The 24,439-nt window shown below is 36.9% G+C and overlaps 1 long non-coding RNA gene across 1 annotated transcript in view; it reads right to left on the reverse strand.

Annotated features, from left to right (window-relative positions):
- LOC132498309 (uncharacterized) overlaps positions 1-18,398 on the reverse strand; it is a 75,382-nt gene extending 56,984 nt beyond the window's left edge. The window contains exons 1-2 of the long non-coding RNA XR_009533739.1: positions 18,329-18,398; positions 4,153-4,234 (exon numbers count right to left, since the gene is read on the reverse strand). This is a non-coding gene — a long non-coding RNA (uncharacterized LOC132498309). The remainder of the gene's footprint in view (positions 1-4,152; positions 4,235-18,328) is intronic.
- Positions 18,399-24,439: the final 6,041 nt, after the last annotated feature.

A 24,439-nucleotide genomic window follows, 5' to 3' on the forward strand; every position in this document is an offset into this window, starting at 1 on the left:
TTTGAGGAAGCTTCAAAACAATTCTTCCCCCTTCAGTGTCTGCTAGTCTTTTGGCTTGCATACCTACCATGGTGTGAGTCTGCTAGTTTCAAGGCTATGGTGGAACTAAAAAGAGGGTCATGGGAATAAAGCAAGTTAAGAGGCCATGAAACTCACTGTCCTCACTGAGATTCAGCCCTTTTTCTTGAATACATGCTCCTTGGATTATTATAAGCCTTCTGTTTAATTTCAGGAGTTCTGAAATATAGATTCTGACAATTTCTGATAGTGTTGTCATTGCCTTTATGGAGTAATGAATTTTGAAAGGTTTTTTTCCTCTGACATTCTGAAAGAGCTTCTCCTGTGTTCATTTTTTAAATGCAACAATTAGAAGCTAATATACTTCCCGAAAAGCAATTAGTAGCTTTTGAGAACGTGGAATGGAAGAATGGATGCTGGGAAGTCAGTTGGCAAATATTCACTACAGCAAGTGGTTCCTGAGGGTTTTGGAACCTCTCTATTAAAACTTTCATTGTATTGGATCTTGTTCCATCCCTATAGGGTGAGAACAAAGAGTCTAACTAATATGTTTGTTGTCATGATATTTGTTTAATACAATGATTTATACATTAGAATCAGACAGAACTAGGTAGCAATCACAATCCCTTTACTTATTAAGTATGTGTTCTTGGGCAAGTTATTTAACCTTTATTAATTTTAGTTCCTTCATCTGAAAATTGGAGATTATCTGAGAAAATCATGATATATGATAGACACTGTAAAAATGTTGGCAATTTTAAGCAATCATTCAAGTTAAGAACATCTTTTGCTCACAGGTAATGTTAGCAAATGTTGTGATGTCTTTTTATAGAACTTGGCAGGTACATTAAAATAATTTCAGGTAATAATTGTTTCTGATTCAAAATAGGGATCATGACTTGATAAAAGATACGTTTTTTCCAAATGGTGAATTTATTTATAAAAATATTTTTAAAGTATCAAAACATTTGGTAGCTAAATATCCTTTGTTTGAAAGAAACATAATTTAATGGAGGATTAAATTGGATTGTTTTGGACACCCTAGGGCATAAAATATTTATTCCCAAATGTAGGTCGTGGTTTAGTGTCAAAAACTGATTAAAGAATCATACTAGCTAGTATGTTATTACTAACTCCTGGTCAATTTACTTATTCAAAATTGAACTTCCAAAATGACCCTCTTTTTGAATTCCAAAAAATACCCCAAAACTTTAACTTGACATTTCATATTATGCTTCTTCTTTTAAAAACAAAGAACTCAATAATTACTATCTATCTTTTTTTTTTTTTTTCTTTTTTTTTTGCGGTACGCGGGCATCTCACTGTTGTGGCCTCTCCCGGAGCACAGGCTCCGGACGCGCAGGCTCAGCAGCCATGGCCCACGGGCCCAGCTGCTCCGTGGCATGTGGGATTTTCCCAGACTGGGGCATGAACCCGCATCCCCTGCATCGGCAGGCAGAATCTCAACCACTGCGCCACCAGGGAAGCCCTATTTTTAAAATATATAAAGGATGAAAAACAGCGCACACACACACACACACACTTTTTTTTCCCTTTCTGATACAAAAATAATATTATGTCATGGACATTTTTCTGCATTTTTTCTCGTGTTAGAGTAGTTCTGTGCTGTGATATCCCACCTGAACCAGCTAAATATTATCAGGCAAGCTAATGCATTCTTTTTGGGATTAGCTAACATCCTATGACATGGATTTATCACAGTGATGCATATTTGGCAATGAATAAAGATATTTTCAATTGTTATGACTTACAGGAAGTGTGGGAAGTGCTATGGGCATCTGGTGGGTAGAGGCCAGTGATGCTGCTCAAAATCTTATGCTGGACAAGGTAGGCTCCTGTATAAAGATGTATCCAACCCACAGTGTCAGTAGTGTCAATTCTGAGAAACTCTTGCTTAATTGTATACTTTCTCACCTCTTTCCTTTTTGATTTTTTAATACCAAGTTGCAAAAAGTCTATTTCCTGTCTTGGCTATAAAAGTCTTTTCAGGCACTAGGTTTCAAATACAGTTTCTTAAGTTTGCTTCTAATATTTTTATTTTTACATTTAAGTCTTTAATAAATTTTTTTGTTTGTTTGTTTTATGCTGTGATTTGGAGTTTGCCAGCACCACTGATTCAGTAAACTATCTTCTTTCTCACTGAATTAAGATACTGTTGTTGGGTGCTGGGGGATCTCTATTTTGTTTCACTGATTTATTTGCATATTCTCATACCAACAGCTCGTAGTTTTGATTATATTAGTTTTAACATCTAGTAAGGCAGTATAATCACTTAGATAATTGGTCAGGCTAATCTCCCCTTACTTTTACTATTTCATAATTTTTTGCCTTTTTTTAGCATTTATTATTTCGTATGGTCTTTAAGATGATTTTGTCCAATGTTGAAAAAATCTTTGACGTGTATATAATTATAATATTGTAAACATAATATTTTATAATAGTCAATATTTTATACATTATATAATAGGCTTATGTAATTAGATAATATTTTAATTACATAAAATAATATACCAAATCTATTATTTTTAACTTCTTTTAGAGTTTTGTTAATACATTTCTCTATTAGTTTATTTTTTTTATTTATTTATTTTTTTTGCGGTATGCGGGCCTCTCACTGTTGTGGCCTCTCCCGTTGCGGAGCACAGGCTCCGGACGCGCAGGCCCAGCGGCCATGGCTCACGGGCCCAGCCGCTCCGCGGCATATGGGATCCTCCCAGACCGGGGCACGAACCCGTATCCCCTGCATCGGCAGGCGGACTCTTAACCACTGCGCCACCAGGGAGGCCCTATTAGTTTATTTTTATTGCTCTCTAGTTTTCCATTGGATAAATTTACTAAAATTTACTCATCTAATTTACTGTTGATGGATATTTGACTTGTTTCCAGTTTCTGGTTCTCACAAATAATGCTGTTATAAATGTACTTACATATGTCTCTAGATGTACGTATATGTGAATTTCTTCTGGGTATATATGTAGTAGTGTGATAGCATTGTCATAGGGCATGTTCATGTGCAGCTTTAGTCCATATCACCGAACAGTTTTCCAATGTGGTGTGCCAATTTATCTTCCTACCAGTAGAGTGTGAAAGCTCCTATTGCTTTGCAACCTTGCCAATACTTGATATTGTCGATCTTTTCATTTTAGCCATACTGGCATTTGTGCAGTTGTATTTCATTTAGGTTTTATTTCCCTGATGTCTAATCCTCTCCAGAGTCGTACATTTTTTACAATTGATGAATCTATATTGACACATCATTACTCTTGGTGCTTTATATTCTATGGATGTATTTGATTTTTGATGCTGATCTAAGTGGTACCATTTAAATATTTTATTTTGTAATGTTAGATGATGGCACATAGAAATACAATACTTATAAAAAATGATCTTCTATGGCAATCTTGCTAAATTTACTTACGGCTTAAATTTTTTTTCTGTAGATTTTATGGAATTTATAAAATACTATTATATTATCTACAAATAATTTTATATTCCTTTTCTTATTTTTCAGGTTTCTTCTTTCAATTTTTCTATTTTTTATATCTTGCATTTACTTTTCTTGCCTTAGTGCTCTATGTCTGCTAGTACAATGTTGAATAGAAATTGTGATATGCTTTATTTTTCCAAACTTGTTTGTGAGCTGAACTTGAATTTCCTGAATATTTTGGGGGCAGGTGAGGATAGCGGGTATTAAGATAGTGCATTCATACTTGAGCAGTCTAAATTATTTAAGGATAAGTTTGTTTTGTCTCTCTTTGGATACAGGATCACTTTCCAGTCTCTGGGTCTTTTGTCTAATGGCCAGAGTTCCTTAACATCACTGATAGTTACAGTGAGAGGCACAGTGGTTGCTATTTTCATGGGCTAGTGGTTCACTTGCAAGCAGTTTGTTCACTGTGTTCCCTTTTCTCCTCAAAAGCTGGTACTCTTTCAGTGACAATAACAAAGAGAACTCAACTTGTCCATCTGGCTTCTCAGTTCTTTGGGGGAAATTAGCTTATCTTCCAAGGAACAAACAGTACCATGACTAGGCTCTCTTTGAAAGCCTAGTCAGGCTCTCTTTGAAATCAAGAGTTGGCTTTAATTCTCAGTTCAATTCTCTGCTGCTCTTACCTTGACTCTCGTCTATACATCTCTGTCCTTCAGGATTCCACTGGTGCCCACAGCCTTGTTCTCCTGCTCCAGGCACTGGAACCTATTGGTTTGAGAGGGATAGAGTAGAGGGATTAGGTTTGGCCTTGTCCAAGGCCTGAAACAGCCATCTTCCTTATCTCTCATTTAGAAAGAACAGTAACTGTTTTCAGCTTTTTGTGTGAATATTCTCTATTAAGTTGTCTATCAGTTTTATCCTATTTTTAGATATTCTGAAAGGAAGAAAATTTTACACATTTTACTAGGGGAGTACCCCCCTCCCCAATTTCATGTAATGTCCTCTTCAGTAAGTTAAGTGCTGCAATTCTTTGAAAGAAATATTACAAACAACTCATTTGAATGCTGAATTGTGGGCATTAATGGTTATTTATAGTGAAGGCCATGTCTAGTAAATTCCTTGAATTCTTTTGAAAGCAATGTTTGTAGAATTCTTATTAGGAATATGCTTTCTATGAGATTTTAATATTAGTTCTATTTTTATCTGGAAAGAAATGAACCTTACAATACTAATTTTCTCATTTAATGGATTTTCTTCCCTTAAATAGGCCCAATTCTCTAATCTGGGGTGTGAGGCAGCTTGCTTTAGCCTGTGCAGAAAAGTGCACTTACATTATATATGGGAAGAAAAATTCAAGTAAAATATGATTTTAACCTCTCTTTGGGAACTGAAGAAGTCTATTCCTAAATTTTTTTCATGTCTCAATTTGGAGGCAGTTTTGCAAAATTAAGGCTTTCAAATTACACATGAACTATTTTCTACGATGTGTCAATTAGTAGGGAAGAACACTTTTTTTTTTTTTTTTTTTTTTTGCTGTACGCGGGCCTCTCACTGCTGTGGCCTCTCCCGTTGCGGAGCACAGGCTCCGGACACACAGGCTCCGCGGCCATGGCTCGCGGGCCCAGCCGCTCCGCGGCATGTGGGATCTTCCGGGATCGGGGCACGAACCCGTGTCCCCTGCATCGGCAGGCGGACTCTCAACCACTGCGCCACCAGGGAAGCCCGGGAAGAACACTTTTTTAAATGCATCAGAAAACACAAAGGATAGGTTTTTTTTTTTTTTTTTTTTTTTTTTTTTTGCCGTACGCGGGCCTCTCACTGTTGTGGCCTCTCCCGTTGCGGAGCACAGGCTCCAGATGCGCAGGCTCAGCGGCCATGGCTCACGGGCCCAGCCGCTCCGCGGCATATGGGATCCTCCCAGACCGGGGCACGAACCCGTATCCCCTGCATCGGCAGGCGGACTCTCAACCACTGCACCACCAGGGAGGCCCAAAGGATAGGTTTTTATTGATTTAATAAGTATTTCATTGTATGCCTACTCTGTGTTAGGAACTGCTCTAATCACTGGAAAAACTGGTGAGCAAGACAAATGAAATGCCAGCCCTCAGGCAAGTTAAATTTGTGTTTGTGGGAAGATAATAAATAGAAAAACAAATAAATATATAACATAATATCTGGCAATGACAAGTATAATGAAGGAAAATAAAGCAGGGAAAGCGCATAGAGTTGAGTGTGTTTTAGACAGGACACTGTCATCTTGAGTAGCAGCTTGTGAATGTACACATATGTATGTGTAGCTTTATACAAGAAAACAATCATTTGAATTTGAAATTTGTTGCCATACATTTATATGTAGTATTTACTCATAATTTTATCTCTCTATCTGTGATTGTGTGTTTCCTTTCTTTTTTCCATACTTATTTTTTCTTTCTGATTTTTTTAAACACTTGATTGGTATAGCATTTTATTGGTCTTCCCAAAAACAAAAACAAGAAACCCTTCATTTTGATTTATCCTTTCTACATTTTTTGTTTTTTATTTCCTAAATTTCAGCCTCTATCCTTATTATCTCTCTCTATTTTCTTTTCAATACCTTCTAATTTTTCAAAAGGATATTGAGTTTTCTCTATTCTAGGCTTTCTTCTTAGTAATTATTTCATTGAAATCTACACATTTTCCTTTAAATAACACACTGAACATACTCTCCTGAGCACATTTCAGAGGTAGCCATGAAAGATAATAAACCAGGAAGAATCTTCTAAATGCAAAGCCAGGGGCCATGGAGGACAGTGATAAGGAAATCTCTCTCAGAGAGTAGAACCAGGAAGTGCCAAATAAGCTATCCAAGGAATTACTCCATAGTAAAGGAGTAATGGAAATAACGTGTCCAACCATTGTGTCATGTGGTAAAATGCAAGTGTGTACATTCCCTGTGCTCTTCTTCCCTTTCTGCTGGTGGAAGCAGATATGATGCTGTGAACTGTCACTTTAGACAGGTGGATGGAAACTTTATAAGGATGGCAGGGTGATATGGGTCTTTATTAATTACAGAGTTGTATACTTACCTTGAACTCTTGATATGGACATTTACATGAGATATAATTTAAATACCCATTTTGCTTAAGACATTGTTTATTGTGGGTCTTCATTACAGCTGTTGAAACTGTATCTTAAGTAGTACCAATAAGGAGGAACATTTCTGGAGGAAGAAACAGAAGAACTGTGGCCCTGGGGCAGAACTATGCTCACTGCTTTAAGGCTGAGCTGTGATTCCTGCTTGGCTGGAGCTCATTGTACAAGAGATTGAGACGGAGGAAGTGAGGTCAGAGAGGTGACAGGAACTGGATGTGTGGAACTTTCTATATCATAGATTTTATTGGATTTTCTTCTAAGGGTCCTGAGAAGCCACTGGAATCTTGAGAGCAAAGGAGGGGCATGAGTTGATTTATGCTTTAGAAAATACATGACGTGTGAAGTCCTATCCTACAGATGTAAGAATATCAAAATTTCTAACTCAAAACAAACAAACAAAAAAACCAAGCACGTCTTTTAGTCTCATAGTAATTTAAGGAAAAAAACAAAACAAAAAAAACAACTGAAGCCTTGCCCCTCACTAGATATTACCTCATTATTGCCGAGGACATCTTTTAAAATCACAAATCTGATCCATTATTTCTCTGTTTAAAAAACTTTGATCGCTCCCCAGTGATAAAGACTTTTTGAGGCTTTTACAATATATCTAAGTGGCCTGGTTTTCTGACATTTCCTCATACTGTAACATGGGCACATGGAAGCACTCAGACAATAAGTAACAGTAATTATTGTGTGCCATCTGCCATCTACCGGCATAAATTTTGTTCCAAAATATACCTGTGAACAAGAAAGACAATATCTGCCCTCATGGAGCTTAGGGTTTTAAAAGGAAGAGAATTAAAAAGGGGATCATATGGGGAAGGTTTTATTTTCTAAGCCTGGGGGTGGAGGCTATCACTTCTGCCCATGTTCCATTCACTTAGGCATAATGCAAAGGAGTCTGGGAGATGTGACATAGCTATCTATACAGGAGGAGGAGGAGGAAATGCGTGAGCATGTAGCAATTCTTGTCACAGTTTCTAATAAATTTTGTGCATAAATGAATGAATAGTGCTTTTAAATTTCATAGGAAAAGGAGGACAGATCTAAGAACATAATCTCTTCTTTCTTGTGAAGGTATTTTCTTGGTGTTTTGTTTGATGGAGTTTTGGATGTTTGGTTAGTTGAGATATTTAAGTTAGGTAAAGAATGAAGAATGTTCAAGGGCAATTACTTACTGACGGAGACACAAGTAATGTAGACACTTTTATTTTGCTTCTTTTTTTCCTGCCTATGATGTAGTCAATGCAAAATTTAAGTGTTAGGGTGGTTTTTCTTCCTTATATACAAATTTGGACTTGGGTTCAATTAGTTATTGTACAGAATTCCTCATAACCAGAATAAAAACCTGAATTACAGTCATAGACTGAATGAGTAATGTGGCATATGACTATCTATGTGAATATAATCATCATTTAAATGCTCACAAATCATTAAAGTTAATCTTCCATTACAGCATTACATGATTTCATTATTCATTCTCTGAATATAAGACTAGAATACCTTAATCATTTTATTTTTAAAAGTTCACTGTAAATTAATCTTTGTTACATCAAAGAAATTATATGTTAAAATCCATTTTCTTTTATACATCTCTAACAAATGTCATTGCCCACATCAAAATCACATTTTAAGCTGTTTGAAAACAGGAAGTTTCTACCTGAAATAATCAGATAACCCGAAAAACATCTGTTGGCTATTTTTTTTTTTCGGAAGTAGTATGTGTGCCTTTCTTTCATGATACTGTAACATTTTAGAAAATAAAATCACCTTTGTGACTTTCTGATGTATGCAAGTGCCATTTTGTCCTTGAGTTGCAAAATAAGTAGGATTATAAATAAGTTTGTTAGTGGTTACTCATACTTGGTTGATTTTCTACTGTTACAGTGAGAAGTTTCAAGGGTCCAAATACATAATTTGATAAAAATAAAACCATCTGAGAACTAGAAGATATATAAAAGTCATCCAGTCAAATATCCTCATTTTTATAGACTAGGAAACTTAAGTCTAGAAGACAAAGTAACTGGACTGAGGTCCTAGAACTTTCTAGCAACAAAGTGGAGATTGGCCATACCCACCCATGCTCACAATCCAAAGATTTCCATTCTCATCAAATTTAAACTTAATACATGTAAAATCCCCCTATCAAATATATATTAACAGTTTCTTTCTCAAGTACATACACATTTGTGTTTGTAGTGAATATATGAAATGGATAAAATCAATATTGATAGATAATTATATAAATATTCCAATGAGCATTATTTTTTATTCTTTTTCTTTCTTTCTTTTTTTTTTTTTTTTTTTTTTTCGTGGTACGCGGGCCTCTCACTGTTTGTGGCCTCTCCCGTTGCAGAGCACAGGCTCCGGACGCGCAGGCTCAGCGGCCATGGCTCACGGGGCCAGCCGCTCCGCGGCATGTGGGATCTTCCCGGACCGGGGCACAAACCCGTGTCCCCTGCATCAGCAGGTGGACTCTCAACCACTGCGTCACCAGGGAAACCCTGCTACTCTTTTACTATTAAGATCCCTTAGTGAAATATGTGTGTGTTTTATGGTGGGAGAGGCTTGTGTCTTTGGATGTAGTAAGGGTTAAGCAGGAGCTATTCAGAAAATGAATGTCCCCAGAGAAAATTGTTGCAGTATTGCAATTCAGTCACACACACACATGCACCACACACACACAAAAACACGTTTTGAACCAACTGTTGTCTTTTTGGTCAGTGATGTTTATCAATTACAATTATCACTATGGGTACTTAAGTATCCATCATTCAGTCATTCATATATTCACTCATTTAACAAAAATATATTGAGCGTATGCTGAGTGTCAGGCACTAGAGGTGCTTAGTGCAGCTTTTAACAGCCATACAGAGATATGAAGAAAGATATTAGTGTTCTGAACCTACCTACACATTAGAACTTCTAAGGGCTGCACTATAGATGTAAGGATAAAGTTGAAGCAAAGAGGTCCTTGCTGGGAATTGCAGTTTAGCTTGAATGATGTTAATCTCTGAAATTCGGCTAAGGTGATCTCAGTATGCCTGTGCCCTTAGGAGACTAGAAACAGTATACCTTAATCCTCTCTAGAAGAAGGTAACATAATTTTAGTATCCAAATTGTTTCTACCAACAATTTCTCAAATACAATGCCTGACATTAAAAGCCTAAACAAGAGGAACCAATGTGGAAAAAATAAAGCAGTATAAACATTTGTAACAGTCAGGCCCTAGGATGTTAAGGAAATTGTGTTGGGAAAAGATGTTCTGTTAAGTCTGTGGGAAGCCCCAGTTGGGGAATCACAAAACAACATTCTTGGAGTTCTGAAATAAGGTCATGCCATATACAGTGGATAGTTATGTTCCTTTTGAAAGGTAGTTTCTGAAATGCATTTGATCCCTGATAGAGTCTCTGACCATAAGACATCAAGTGACCATTCATCCAGAACTGTCCATTGTGAGACATATGAGATCTATCAAGTCATCAGATCAGACAAGACCAGTACTAATCTTAGAAGAAGGAAGTGCTAAATCCAGATTGAAGATGAGCAGAACCCCATAGCACAAGCAATCTGCATGAGCAGGCAGCACAGACCCCCACATCATCTCCCACTCTTGTCTGGTCCCCTTCCTCAGATGATCCCTACAGCCATTAAGGGGATCCCTTATAAGCAGCTGATAGAGAAGAAAAATTCCTGAGCTGTGCTGGCTTGGCATCTGGGGGCAAGTAAAAAATGGAGAGCAGCACAATAGTCTCATTTAGGGGTGGTCTTGAAAGGCATGGTAGGGGAAAATCTTCCCAATAGGTGAAGCTTTGCACAGTGCATGTGTGTGGCTCAAGATAAGAGTACATGTAGACTCCTGGGCAGTGACAAATGGCCTGGCCTTTTGGTCAAGGGCCTGTAGAAGACAAGAAGCTCAGGAACAAAAAAGGACTGGGGTAGAGGCATATTCATAGATATATGGGAGTGGGAAAAAAGTGTAAAGATTTTTATATCATGTATTATTCCTGCAAGAGAGCATCTACCACGGATGAGGCACTAAACAAGTAGACCAAGTAGACGAAATAACTCAGCCAGTTGGTATGAGCCAGGCCCTGATACTGGTTAACTTCAGTGCTATACCATGGGTGCATGAATAAAAAAAAGTCACTTTGGCAATATTGTAGGCTATTTTTGAGCCCAACAACATGAGGTCTGATTTAGCTAATGAATGTCCAAATTTACAGCAGCAGAGACCATTCTTGAGCCTCTAATATGACACCATTCTACATGAGGCTTCTTCTAGGAAAGGCCAGCAATTTGATCTGACAGGAAAAATACTTTTTCTGAGTATGATTTGCCTTTCCTACCTGCAGAGTCTCAACCAATATCACTATTTGGGAGTTTATGGAGTATTTAATTTCTGGCCTAGGATCTCACATAACATTGCATCAAACCAGGGGACCCACTTTATTGCAAATGAGGACTATGATCACGGGATCCACTAGTTGTATCACACACTGCACCATGCAGCAAGTTTCTGAGAATTGGAATGTCCTGCTGGAGGCATACCTGAGGCACCAGCTTGGAGTTGATATCTTACAATGATGGGACATCATACTCCATGGCACAGTGCATGTCATGAATCAAAGACCTTTATATGGCACCAGCCATTCTTACTCTAACTCCCAATGGCCCAGCTGGGGATGTGTGCTGCCTGTACCAACAACTATGAGCTCTGCATGTTAGGGAACACTTTCACCAGGGGACACATGAGAGAAGCATTGAACTCTAAGCTATGACTGCCACGGCACTTCAGGAAGTTTGTGTCCAGGGACCAGTAGGCAGGAAGAGGAGTTATCATCTTGCAGGGCTTATTGGCCCCAATTATCAGGAAGAGTTAGAGCTGTTGTTACTCAGTGGAAGTGGGGAGAACATGTTTGGCACCCAGGCAATCTGCTTAGGTGCCTCATTTTACTCTCCTGTCTGTTGTGAGGGTAAATAGCTAAGGTCAGCATCCCCAACCTGAGAAGATCTTGGTGACTAGGGGCTCAGCCCTCTTAGGATGAAGGTAAGGTCTGGGTTGTGCCACCATATAAACCAGCAAAGGTAGTAGATGAGTGTAAGGGGAATCTAGAATGGATGGTGATGAGAGATAAGTGTCAGTTACTGTGTGAGACCAGCTGCAGTACAAGTTGAATTCCAAATAAACAGCAAACCTTTTTTTTTAGTATTATTACAAGCATGTTTTATGCAATACTTATACAAAAATTATTAGGTATTCTGTTTTTCATTTGCTAAAAATGGTAACCCTACCTCTGGTGGACATGGGGTATGCCCGTGTGCCTCCCAGATGTCTCATCAAAAGACTTGTCCCCGGTGCTGGGAATGCTGTCAGCAGATCCCTTCAGCTGTTGGTCCTTTTAGAGATTGCCTCAGATACAGAGACTTCAGCTCAACTGAGCTCACACCCGTCCAGGAATGTCTCACATCCCATCACTCACTGGAGCAGATAGATAAAAGTCTGGCCACTTTTACCCAATGGGCACAACTCTGATAGGACACTTCAGCTTGAGAGGTCCTGGTGGGGTCATCTGGTGCTGTTGGGCCTCTGCTACATTCAAATACTTCTGCTGCTGAATCCTGCTTCCCCTTTCTCCTTTCCACAGGTGTCGATCCCAAAGGAACTCCCAAATAAACATCCTTCACACACCAAACTCTGTCTCAGAATCTGCTTTCTGGTGAAAGTGAACTGCTATATTCTATTCCCCTGGACTTCCTTGTATAAGAGACAGAAAAAAACATCTGTCTTTCCTTAAGTAATTTTTTATTGAGATATAATTTATATGCATTAAAATTCAGAGATTGCAGGTGTAAAGTTCAATTAGTTTTGACAAACATACACTCATGTAACCCACACCGCCATCAAGATACAGAACATTTCCATCAACCAAGAAAGTTTCCTTTTGTATCTTCCCGATCATTTCCCTGACCTGCACAAGAAGCAACCACTGATTTGATTTCTATCACTGTAGATCAGTTTCACTGATTCTCGAATTTAATATAAATAGTCATGAACTATGTATTATTTTGTATCTGGCTTCTTTTATTCAGATTAAGGCTTTTGAGATCCATCCATGTTATTAAGAGTATCAATATTAGACTTGTTATTGCTGAGTTATTATTCCATTGAATCACAGCTAGTTAATCATTCTCCTCTTAATGGATGTTTCCCACTTGGGGCTCACATGAGTAAAATTAATAGGAATACTTTTATCCATAGATTTATGTAGGTATATGTTTTCATTCCCATTGGACAAATATGTAGGAATGGAAAAGTGCCGGCCCATAGGTTAAATATGTTTTATTTTTAAAGAAACTGTTAGTTTTCCAAAGTGGTTGTACTATGTTGTATTCCCACCAGCAAGGTTGGAGGTTCTGGTGGCTGTACGTCCTCTCCAACATTTGGTACTGTCAATATTTTTCATTTTAACTACACTGGTGGAAATATACTGATGTCTTGTTGTGGTTGTGATTTGTATATCCCTGATATCTAATAATGTTGAACACTTTTCATGTACTTATTGACCATTTGTATATGTTTTTTTTTTTTTTTTTTTTTGCGGTATGCGGGCCTCTCACTGTTGTGGCCTCCCCCGTTGCGGAGCACAGGCTCCGGACGCACAGGCTCCGGACGCGCAGGCTCAGCGGCCATGGCTCACGGGCCCAGCCGCTCCGCGGCATATGGGATCCTCCCAGACCGGGGCACGAACCCGTATCCCCTGCATCGGCAGGCGGACTCTCAACCACTTGCGCCACCAGGGAGGCCCTGTATATGTTTTTTTGTGAAGTGTCTGCTCAAATCTTCTGCTCATTTTTGAAATAGGCAAAAGATAAACATATATATGATGTATATAAGATATACATTATAAATATATGCTATGTCATTTGTCATATACATGTGTTGTGTATATTTTCTCCCAATCTGTGATTCACCTGTACATTTTCTTAATGATGGATTTTGATGAAGAGAAGTTTAAAAATTTTGTTGGTGTCCAAATTATCAATTTTTCCTTTTATAATTGGTGCTCTCTGTGTCTTTGTAAAAGCCATATTTATTTTGAGTTCTCTTCATAAGAAGCTAAAATTTGTCCTAGCTGATATGCTTTTTCATAGTAACAAAATAAAATTAAAATATTTCAATTTTTAGTTTAAAACAAATATATATGTTCCTTAAATGTGAATTTCTTTAATTTTTCTTAACCATTTTAGGTCTCAGTTGATAACTGGTAGATGTGAATTCATATTTGAGCATATTTCATCATATCAGAAAAGAAAAACAGATTTTTAAACCCCATAAAATTTGTATAGCATATTTAATTAACTAAACAATGTATTCTACTATTAGTGTAAATATTTGAGGACTGAGTATATGGTCAATATTTTAGAAATGTTTATGTTTGACATACTTATTATATTATTAGTCTTTCCCTATATTATAAATGCTAAATAAATTTTCAACATTATAAATTTTCTGATAATGGTGTGTGTGTGTGTGTGTGTGTGTATTTGAAGTATGTGCATTGGAAGTGGAAAAATCCACTAAAGATTTTCAAATGAGTACTATATTTTTATACAATGGAAAAAAATAACTCAGTCTAAGAGTATGTTCATTAGATAAGAAAAGCAAATGATAAGAAAGTTGTGCTCACTAACATTATGCAGGAGAAATCTGCTTACATGCTAAAAATAGAAGACATGATATTGAGCAGGATAATATTTTCCATTGATTTATATTCAACACTTGCATTTGTGCTGAAATAGGAGGCACTTACTTATAAAAGCACTAAGATACCTTTAAGTAAAGCACTGAAAGGGGTTGGTAGTAAGTTAATAAAATACATTTCAAAAGGAAACACTTAAAATTCTATCCTTTAAAAATTTATCTAACCACCAGTTTTTAATTTATAAGGTGATACCTATGGTTGATTTTAAAAATATACATAGAATATCTTTTCTCTATGTCTCAATTTCTACAATGCCTTTCTTTCAGTTTTAAAAAAATATATTTTATGGTGAATAGTTTATTTACACCCATGTTTTCCTGCTTTCTTCTATTTTTCTATTATTAGTTTATCTTGAACTTATTTATTTATCTTGTACAAGTTCAAATCCTGGCTCCACTGAGCATCAGCTATGTGAATGTGAAAAACTGATTAACATATGACACTGTTATAATAATAATGCACAACTCACAAAATTGTAGTGGAAAGCAAATGAAATTATGCATGTAACTAGCTTAAAATAGCACCTGGGGCATTTGGTAAGCATTAAATAAATGTCAACCATTGTTACCAGTATTATATATGCATACATATATCTTAGTCTGCTTGAGCTGCCATAACAAAATATTATTATAGACTGAGTGGTTTGAAAAATAGAAATTTATTTCTCACTCTTCTAGAGGCTAAGAAGTCCAAGATCAAGGTGCAACTGATTTGGTTTCTGGTGAAAGAGCTCGTTTTGGCTTACAGTTGGCTGACTCCTCACTGTGTCCTCACATAGTAGAGACAAAGAGAACTCTCTCTCTCTCTTCCTCTTCTTTTAAGGCCACAGTCTTATCTGATCAGGGCCCCACCCTTACAACTTCATTTAACCTTAGTTACCTCCTAGAGACCTTGCTTTCAGATTCAGTTACATTGGGGGTTAGGGCTATGACATGTGAATTTGGGGGGAATACAGTTTAGTCCATAGCAACATATTTATAAAATATCTATCAATTATATTTATTTTATGGAAGGAGTCATATGCATATAATATGAATATATGCATATATATATATATAATATGTAAATAATCTTTATAGAAATAAATATATAATATACATCTGTATATACTTTGTTTATATTTGTATTTAATATATAAAGTAATAAACATAAATATTTCTTATAGAAATATAATTATTTCTACAATGAAAACTAGATTTTTGCATCTATTTATCTACAATGATATATATACATATAGCTGATTCACTTTGCTGCACAGCAGAAACTAACACAACATTGTAAAGCAATTATACTCCAAGATATAAAAAAAAAAATCTATGACTGATTTATAAAGGATGCCATAAAAGATGCTATTGGAATGCCTATAAGACTAGATGACTCACACACCATTTCCTCTTCTTATTTTTTTCTCTTTTTTCCCCCACTTTTTTCACCAACATAGCAGATTGCTATAAATGACAACACACTGGTGAAGAATTGTTGTTCTATATGCTACTAATTTTTTCATAAAAAAACATATGCTCATATACTTCCAACTTCAAACATAATCTCAAAAATAGATGGTCATTCTCTTCCTGGTGAATGCTGAGAAAGAAAATAAAAGCAGTTTGTGGTGGAGGATGAAAGCAAATAATCACCCAGCATGTGTATTTGGGGTCAAATAAAGTAGTTTTTTCAAAATGATTTCAAAACTGTCCTAACACCTCTGTTTTATATCTGATAGGAATCCAAAGGGGTGCCAGTCAAGCTGAGCTGCTTGATGTGTTTAGAACATTTCTGGGTATGGATGCTGTTAACCCAACAGTGAATGTATCATAAAATTAACTTTCATTCCTGAATTTTAAAAAATAATATTTCTTATTCTTTGGGGTACTGGATTTTTTCTCCATGTGGTTTTTATGGTTAAAATCAGGAGATTAATATAAAGTAGTTCCTCCCATGGGCACAGTGGAAAAGTACAAAGTAAAGTATGCCATACATTAGAGAGAAGAAATATGCATGATAGCTGGAGGTCTAAAGTCTAGAGCTTTTATTTTTTAAATGTTTATTGAAATATAGTTGATTTACAATGTTGTGTTAGTTTCAGATCTATCTATCTATCTATCTATCTATCTATCTATATTCTTTTTTAGATTCTTTTCCAATACAGGTTATTACAAGATGTTGAGTATAGTTCCCTGTACTATACAGTAGGTCTTTGTTGTTTATTTTATATATAGTAGTGTGTATATTTTAATCCCAAACTCCTCATTTATCCCTTTCCCTCACTTGCCTTTGGTACCCATAAGTTAATTTTCTATGTCTGTGAATCTATTTCTGATTTGTAAATAAATTCATTTGTATCATCTTTTTAGATTCCACATATAAGTGGTATCATATGATATTTGTCTTTCTCTGTCTGACTTACTTACCTAGTATGATAATCTCTAGGACCATCCATGTTGCTGCAAGTGGCATCATTTCATTCTTTTTTATGGCTGAGTAATATTTCACTGTATATATGTACCACATCTTCTTTATTCATTCATCTGTTGATGGACCCTTAGGTTGCTTCCATGTCTTGGCTATTGTAAATATTGCTGCTATGAACATTGGGGTGCATGTATCTTTTTGAACTATAGTTTTCTCTGGAAAATGCCCAGGAGTGGAATTGCTAGATCATATGGTAACTCTATTTTTAGTTTTTTAAGGAACCTCCATACTGTTCTACACAGTAACTGCACCAACATTCCCACCAACAGTGTAGGAGGATTCTTTTTTCTCCACACCCTCTCCAGCATTTATTATTTGTAGACTTTTTGTTGATGGCCATTCTGACTGGTGTGAGGTGATTTAGACAAAATGAGGTGGCAGAGGAATATGTTTCAGATGAGGGAACAAGATAAAATCCCAGAAGAACTAAGTGATGTGGAGATAGGCAATCTACTTGAGAAAAAGTTCGAGTAATGATCATAAAGATGATCTAAGAACTTGGGAGAAGAATGGATGCACAGAGAGAGAAATTAGAAGTTTTTCAAAGAGTTACAAAATATAAAGAACAACCAAACATATCCAATGTATCATTGAAGACTACAATAACTGAAACGAAAAACACACTAGAAGAAATCAATAGTAAAATAAATGAAGCAGAAGAATGGATCAGTGGGCTGGAAGACAGAGTAGTGGAAATCACTACTGCAGAGCAGAAAAAGGAATGAAAAGAAATGAGGACAGTTTAAGAGACCTCTGGAACAACATCAAGCACACTAACATTTGCATTGTAGGGGTCCCAGAAGGAGGAGAGAGAGAGAAAGTGCCTGAGAAAATATTTGAAGAGATAATAGCTGAAAACTTCCCTAATCCGGGAAAGGAAAATGTTACCCAAGTACAGGAAGGGCAGAGAGTCCCATACAGGATTAACCCACGAGGAATATACCATGACACATTGTAGTCAAATGACAAAAATTAAAGATGAAGAGAAAATATTAAAAGCAACAAGGGAAAAGCAACAAATAACATACAGTGGAACTCCAGTATGGTTATCAGCTGATTTTTCAGCAGAATCTCTACAGGCCAGAAAGCAGAGGCACAATGTATTTAAAGTGATGAAAGGGAAAAACCTACAACCAAGAATACTCTACCCAGCAAGGCTGTCATTCATATTTGACAGAGAAATCAAAATGTTCACAGATAAGCAAAAGCTAAAAGAATTCAGCACCACCAAACCAGCTCTACAATGAACGCTAAAGGAATTTCCCTAGGCAGAAAAGAAAAGGCCATATTTAGAAACAAGAAAATTACAAAATGGAAAAGCTCACCAGTAAAGGTGAACATACAGTAAAGGCAGAGTTTTAGATTTTTCAGGAATCATTATTTTTGGACAAAGCAGTTTGTAAAAGGATCTATATCTATATCTATCTATCTATCTATTTTAATCTGTCCACCATGTATATTTAATGATTGTACCGTAAGGTCAGACTACCTGAATTGTGTCTTGAATTTGCTCCTCATTGCTCTGTCACTTTCTCAGTCCTTCTGCCCTTGGTTTCCTCACCTGTAAAAGAGGAATAAGAGTAGTACTTCTGTGTTAGGCTTATTATATTAATCAATCCTTGAGATTATACCAAGCAGCATGCCTGATGCTAAATAAAACAGTAGTGTTACATATTATTGTTAGCTTATTAACCATGTTTTCTTTACTGACTTCTCTGTTAAATCTGGTAACAGAGGTGGGTCAGTAATTCCGACCCTGGACAATCAGAATATTCGATTCTTCTTGTTGCACTCATGGGTTTGTTTGAAAATATGATCTGAAATGGACCAATTAGAGTCTCCTGTGGACTTATTTTATTTCTGGACTTTATTTTTGTTAAAATGAGATTCAAGCTTAGGGACTGTACCACTAGTATCCATCTTCCAAGGAGAGCAAGGAGAGAGAGAGAGAATCTGATAATATTTGAATATCTAAATCCATTTATGCCAGAAGGGAGCACAATTTACTCCTAGACCATTTAGTTAGTGGGCGATTAATTTTCTACCCCCCTGTCTTCCCTCCTTCCTTCTCTCCCTCTCTTGCTACCTCCCTTTCTCCTTTCTTCCTTTTACTTTTTTTCCCCTCTCTTCTTTTATTTATGCTGGTTTAAATTGGCTTTCTATCACTTGCCATTTGACCGATACATAATGAAGAAATTATAATAGTAATAATTTTAATATAGATATAAAAGATTTGAATGGGGACTAAGGCAGTGCAGACACAGCACTGGAATCTGAAGTAATTGGGTTTTTTTTACATAAAATTGAATCAGTCCTGTGAAACAGTAGGGCATATTGCTTAATAAAAATTATTTATAGGACAAAAATCACCCTAAACATTGCCTGCTTATATAATGAAATTTATCTTGCTTCTTGAACTTATTTCTGCTTATTATGAAGGAAATCATTATGTGATAAACATTTATTCAAGGAATTCACTCTTGTATATTATACATATTGAAGTTTAATGTCATTAATTGAATTTCAGTAAATTGTAGCTTCTTGTTTAGATGAGAATCAATCACTGAAGAAAAAGTCATTGATTTTCCCCCATAAGCATCAGATTAATATTTACAAAAGTAAAGAATACCAAGTTTGGAATCTTGTAGGCTTGGACTTATGATTAAAAATACATGACATATTTATAGACTGACAACAGCCAAATGGAGTGAGGTAATTATCTGATAACAGTTTTCAAAGAAGATATCTTGGCATTTACCAAGATTCGTGGAAGACCTACTAGGATGATTACTATGGCAGTGAATGCAGAACATGACATTCAAAGTAACTGACAAAGTTCAGTTTTCTTTGTGCACTTGCAAGAAAAAGGACTTAGAAGAAGAAGACTTACAATGGATCAGATTGAGTATCTTAAAATGTTGCTAGCACATAATGCCATATTGGATCTCATTCAAGGCCTCTTCACTGTCACATTGTTTAATGGAATATGTCTGTATGTGCATGGATCTGGCATATGTTCAACACATCCTTGTTAAGCCATCAAGAAAAATAATGGTTTCGTATTACAGGGAAGCAAGGAACCTTACATTGCAGGACTTAACATTTCTAGACTGTCAAAACCTTTCGGTTAGCTCATTGACTTTTCCATATCTCTTTTGTCTTTATTTTATTAAGAAGATACAGTTTCAGAAAATTTTTTGCTGATTTTACTTAGAAGAGATACTAAAAATGTTTATAACTCTAAGTCTCTTTTATCTTTCAAATCTGAGGTTAAGTTCTACCTACTTCCCAAATCTTTGTCTGATTTACAGTAATCTTTCTTTGTTGAGATCCTCAGATAATTGTAAAGATCAATTATCTTTACTAATTGTTTAGTACTCATTGTTGAGGCCACTGGAGGTGGCAATAGAAATCACATCTCTACCCCACCCGAATTCGGAAGCAATTAAAAAACAAGACAAATGGGGCAGACGGGATAAAAAAAATCGTCTTCATTACTGATAAACTTGATATAGGTAAATATGTCTTATATCTTACAGGCAAACAAATTTACTAACAGTGCTCACCAGAATATTATAAATCTACTGTAGCAGAGATATCAGCTGCTTACCAAATCTGCACATGCTTTCAATATTCCCTAGCTCCCTTGCAGTTAAACTGAATAATGTGATGAGTTCTAGACAATGCCCTATGACATATATGGTATGTCACTTCCAGGTTAAAGCACCTAAAAGCTGCTGTGCAATGTTTTGTCTTCACCTTAGCAACATTACCAGAAATTCATATGCTCAAGTGGTACAATGGCAAGACATAAGCCGACTGGATTTCTTTTTTTTTTTTTTGCGGTACGCAGGCCTCTTACTGTTGTGGCCTCTCCCGTTGCAGAGCACAGGCTCTGGACGCACAGGCTCAGCGGCCATGGCTCACGGGCCTAGCCCCTCCACGGCATGTGGGATCTTCCCAGACCGGGGCACGAACCCGTGTCCCCTGCATCGGCAGGCGGACTCTCAACCACTGCGCCACCAGGGAAGCCCAGCCGACTGGATTTCTGACTCATTGCTTGGAAGTGAGTAGCTCTGGAGAGCTGCTGATCCAAGCCGACTTTGATACGTGAAGTCACTGAGATTTTGTTACCTCAGCATTGCCTATTTCAACAAAACAAAAACTCATTACCAGTTAGTTCTGTATACAACTTGTAGAATGGGGCAGCAGAGTGGAACACATTCTTTCTGTGGGGAGAAAGGACAGCCAATGGCTGGGCTAAACATGCCCAATTTCTTTTCACCCACTCATGGATCGTTGGTGGGGTGGAATGAGTGAAGAGATGCAATGATAGTGGAGCTCCTGCTACATATAAATAAATATCAAGACTGTGAAAAAGAGTTCAATTCCCCTAACATCTAGCTACTCTTGTTCTATTAGTCTACTGGGTTTATCTAATAAGCCTGTGGATTACCAGTGTTCCCTTTGGAGGAAGAATTCATTACCTACATGACACTCCTGCTTCTACCTTCATGAGGCCACTTCTTCTACATAAACCACTGCTCCTTTGGGTATTTTTCTCAGACCACTGATGGGCAGTACAATTTTGTCGCCACAAGGCTCTGAAATCGGACAACTTTCAATATTAAATTAACATTTAGGGCTCACTTGTAAAACATTGAAAATTCATTTCCATGTCTATTTCCCTTCCCAGATTGTTCCAACATAGCCTATCAGGAGTTCATGACAGCATCAAATGACCACATTAAGCTATTCAAATAATGAAGTCAACATGGAGATACCCCAAATTTCAACATGAATCCCTTCATATTATCAATCACCAGGGAGAAGTTGACATTCAAGGAAATTAAATCCTCTTGCATGTTAAACTCAAAAATGTAAAAATGTAAAGAAATTGAAGTTTAATATCAAATACTCTTGTTCCTGGTCGTTAAATTTCAAAGAAATTAAAATCAAATGTTTATCCTTCTCTCTTTCTCTTTTGCATCTGAGCTTGGGGGGATTTCCTGTATTTGGGGGTGATTTTGGACTTTTTCAACAACTGCACCCTAGAAGAACTCAGAAGTTAATTAATTGAATGCCAAGTCTCTAAGTGGCTCACAGTTTTAAAGTCCAAATACTTTGTAGAACACACATAAGTATACCTCTGCTCCCAAGCCTATTGAATTTAGAAAAGTAACCATTCCCCATTCAACAGAAGTTATTTCAGGCAAAATTATCTTGCCAAGAGCCATTAGGAAAGCCTCAATTATTTGAGTGAAGGGGAGTAGAATAGGGAAAGCTTCTACCCCCACAGTTTAGTCTCACTAGGATCCTAGTTAGTTTACACCAGAAGCCTGGGATTCATGACTGTGAATCTACACACAATAAGGGAAATTCTCACATTAGCATGTGAATTTTGGCATCATACCATTAACATACTTAGGAACAATATGCTCATGCTTCCTGTTTATGCATGATGAGTGAGGTGTCAGGCACAGTGTCTGCCTTAGTCTGCTGCTATAGTAAACTATCCCACAGTCTCCATGGTTTTAAAAAAATCTTTTCTAAAAAAACATGTTAGCTGCTAGTCACTTTAGATCACCTGGGTCTGTTCCACATTTCTTTTTTTTCAAAAAAAAATTATTTATTTATTTATTTATTATTTTTGGCTGCTTTGGGTCTTTGTTGCTGCTGTACGCGGGCTTTCTCTAGTTGCAGCGATCGGGGGCTACTCTTTGTTGCAGTTCACGGGCTTCTCATTGCAGTGGCTTCTCTTGTTGTGAAGCACGGGCTCTAGGTGCACGGGCTTCAGTAGTTGCAGCATGTGGGCTCAGTAGTTGTGGCTCGCAGCAGACTCTAGAGCTCAGGCTCAGTAGTTGAGTTTCCCGGGCTCTAGAGTTGTGGCGAATGGGCTTAGTTGCTCCATGGCATGTAGGATCTTCATGGACCAGGGATTGAACCTGTGTCCCCTGCATTGGCAGGCGGATTCCTAACCACTGTGCCCCCAGGGAAGTCCCCACATTTCTTTTTTATTCCAGGATCCGGGCTGAAGAATCTTTGCATATTTGGAACATGCTGTTCTCATGGTAGAGGGAAAAGAGTAAGAGAGATGGCCACAAAAAAAAAAAAAAAAACAGAGCGTGGCTATTAAAGCTGTTGTGTGGACATGATGGATATCACATTTGCTCACATGCTGTTGGACCAGAGCAAGTGACGTGGCCAAACCCAACATCAATGTGACATATGTATACTCTTCCATAGGAGGCACTGCAAGTCTTATGGCAATGATGAGATTCATAATTTACTTACAGAAAGTAGGAGTAATATTTGGAAACAATACAAGCTATTACTACCTCTTCTTTGAAAAATTTAAGAGTTGTAAATGAGGTCATCTAATTGCTGCGTCTCCATCTATTATACTAAATATATCTTAAGTTCCATTTCCTCCTTGAGCCCCATACTTCAGGAGCCTTGTATACATTAAAATGTGAGTTTTGTCTACTGTAATAGCATCTACAATCTCTCGTGAGAAGACATTCATTTTCACACGTTTTCAAAAATTCTTCTATGGATTTGTTTAGGCCCCAAATAAACTAGCTTCCTAGGAAGTTTTATGATAAATTCTTTGACTCATAGTTTTGAATGGTGTATTTTTGGTATTCCAAGTGTATCTTTTGGATATTAACTTCCAATTTAGTAGTCACAAAATATCTAATAAGAGTGATATTTGAAATTTGTTGAGAGTGGTTTTATACTTTAGTGTGTGGTAGATTGTGTAAATAAGTCATAAGTGCTTGTAAAGAATGTGTATTTCTAATTTGTGGATGCAGAACTCCATATGTATTCATTAAATAAAGATTATTAGCTGTGCTTTTCAAACTTACTATATTATTAACTTTTTTTCTGCATGACTCATCAATCATTGAGAAAGGCATACTGAAATACTTCACTATAATAGTCAATTCATCAGATTCATCCTCTATATTTGCCTTACATATGTTGAAGGTATTTTATCAAGGGCTTTCAGTTTTATAATTGTTATGTCTTCCTGTTCTATTGAATTAGATGGCACATAGCCTCCTAGTAAGAGAGTTCCTCTTCTGCCCTCCTTTGCAACCAGTTGTATCCACGTACCCAAGTGCTAACCAATGAGATAGGAGTAAAAATGTAACAACTTGTGTTAGAAGGATGATGATTGCTTTCTCTCTCTTCTTTTATCTGTTCTGTCAGCCGAAACATGGACACGTTGGTGACCCAGCTTTAGGCTCTAAAAAAAAAAAAAGATGAACAACACTCTCGATGGTTGTGGACCAATGAAGCCGAAGGACTCTGAGTCTTCTAATGACCTTGTTGTCATTGCTGCTACCTTCCCTGGGCTGACTGATCTCTTGCCCCTGGACTGTTACAGGATAGAGCAGCTGTATTTGAAGTCTCACTTGTTCCTGCATCTCAGGCTGTACCCTAACTAAGTTCACTGGCTTAAAGTCAAATTAATCTGATAGTAAGAGAATCACCCCAGCTCTCTTTTCATTAGTATTGTGCTGGTATACTTTTTCCAGCCTCTTAGATGAAACTATGCATTTTATTATATTTTAGGTGTATCTTATAAAGAGCA

The sequence above is a fragment of the Mesoplodon densirostris genome, chromosome 11, assembly GCF_025265405.1.
Source record: "Mesoplodon densirostris isolate mMesDen1 chromosome 11, mMesDen1 primary haplotype, whole genome shotgun sequence".
In the NCBI taxonomy this organism is placed as follows: domain Eukaryota; kingdom Metazoa; phylum Chordata; class Mammalia; order Artiodactyla; family Ziphiidae; genus Mesoplodon; species Mesoplodon densirostris.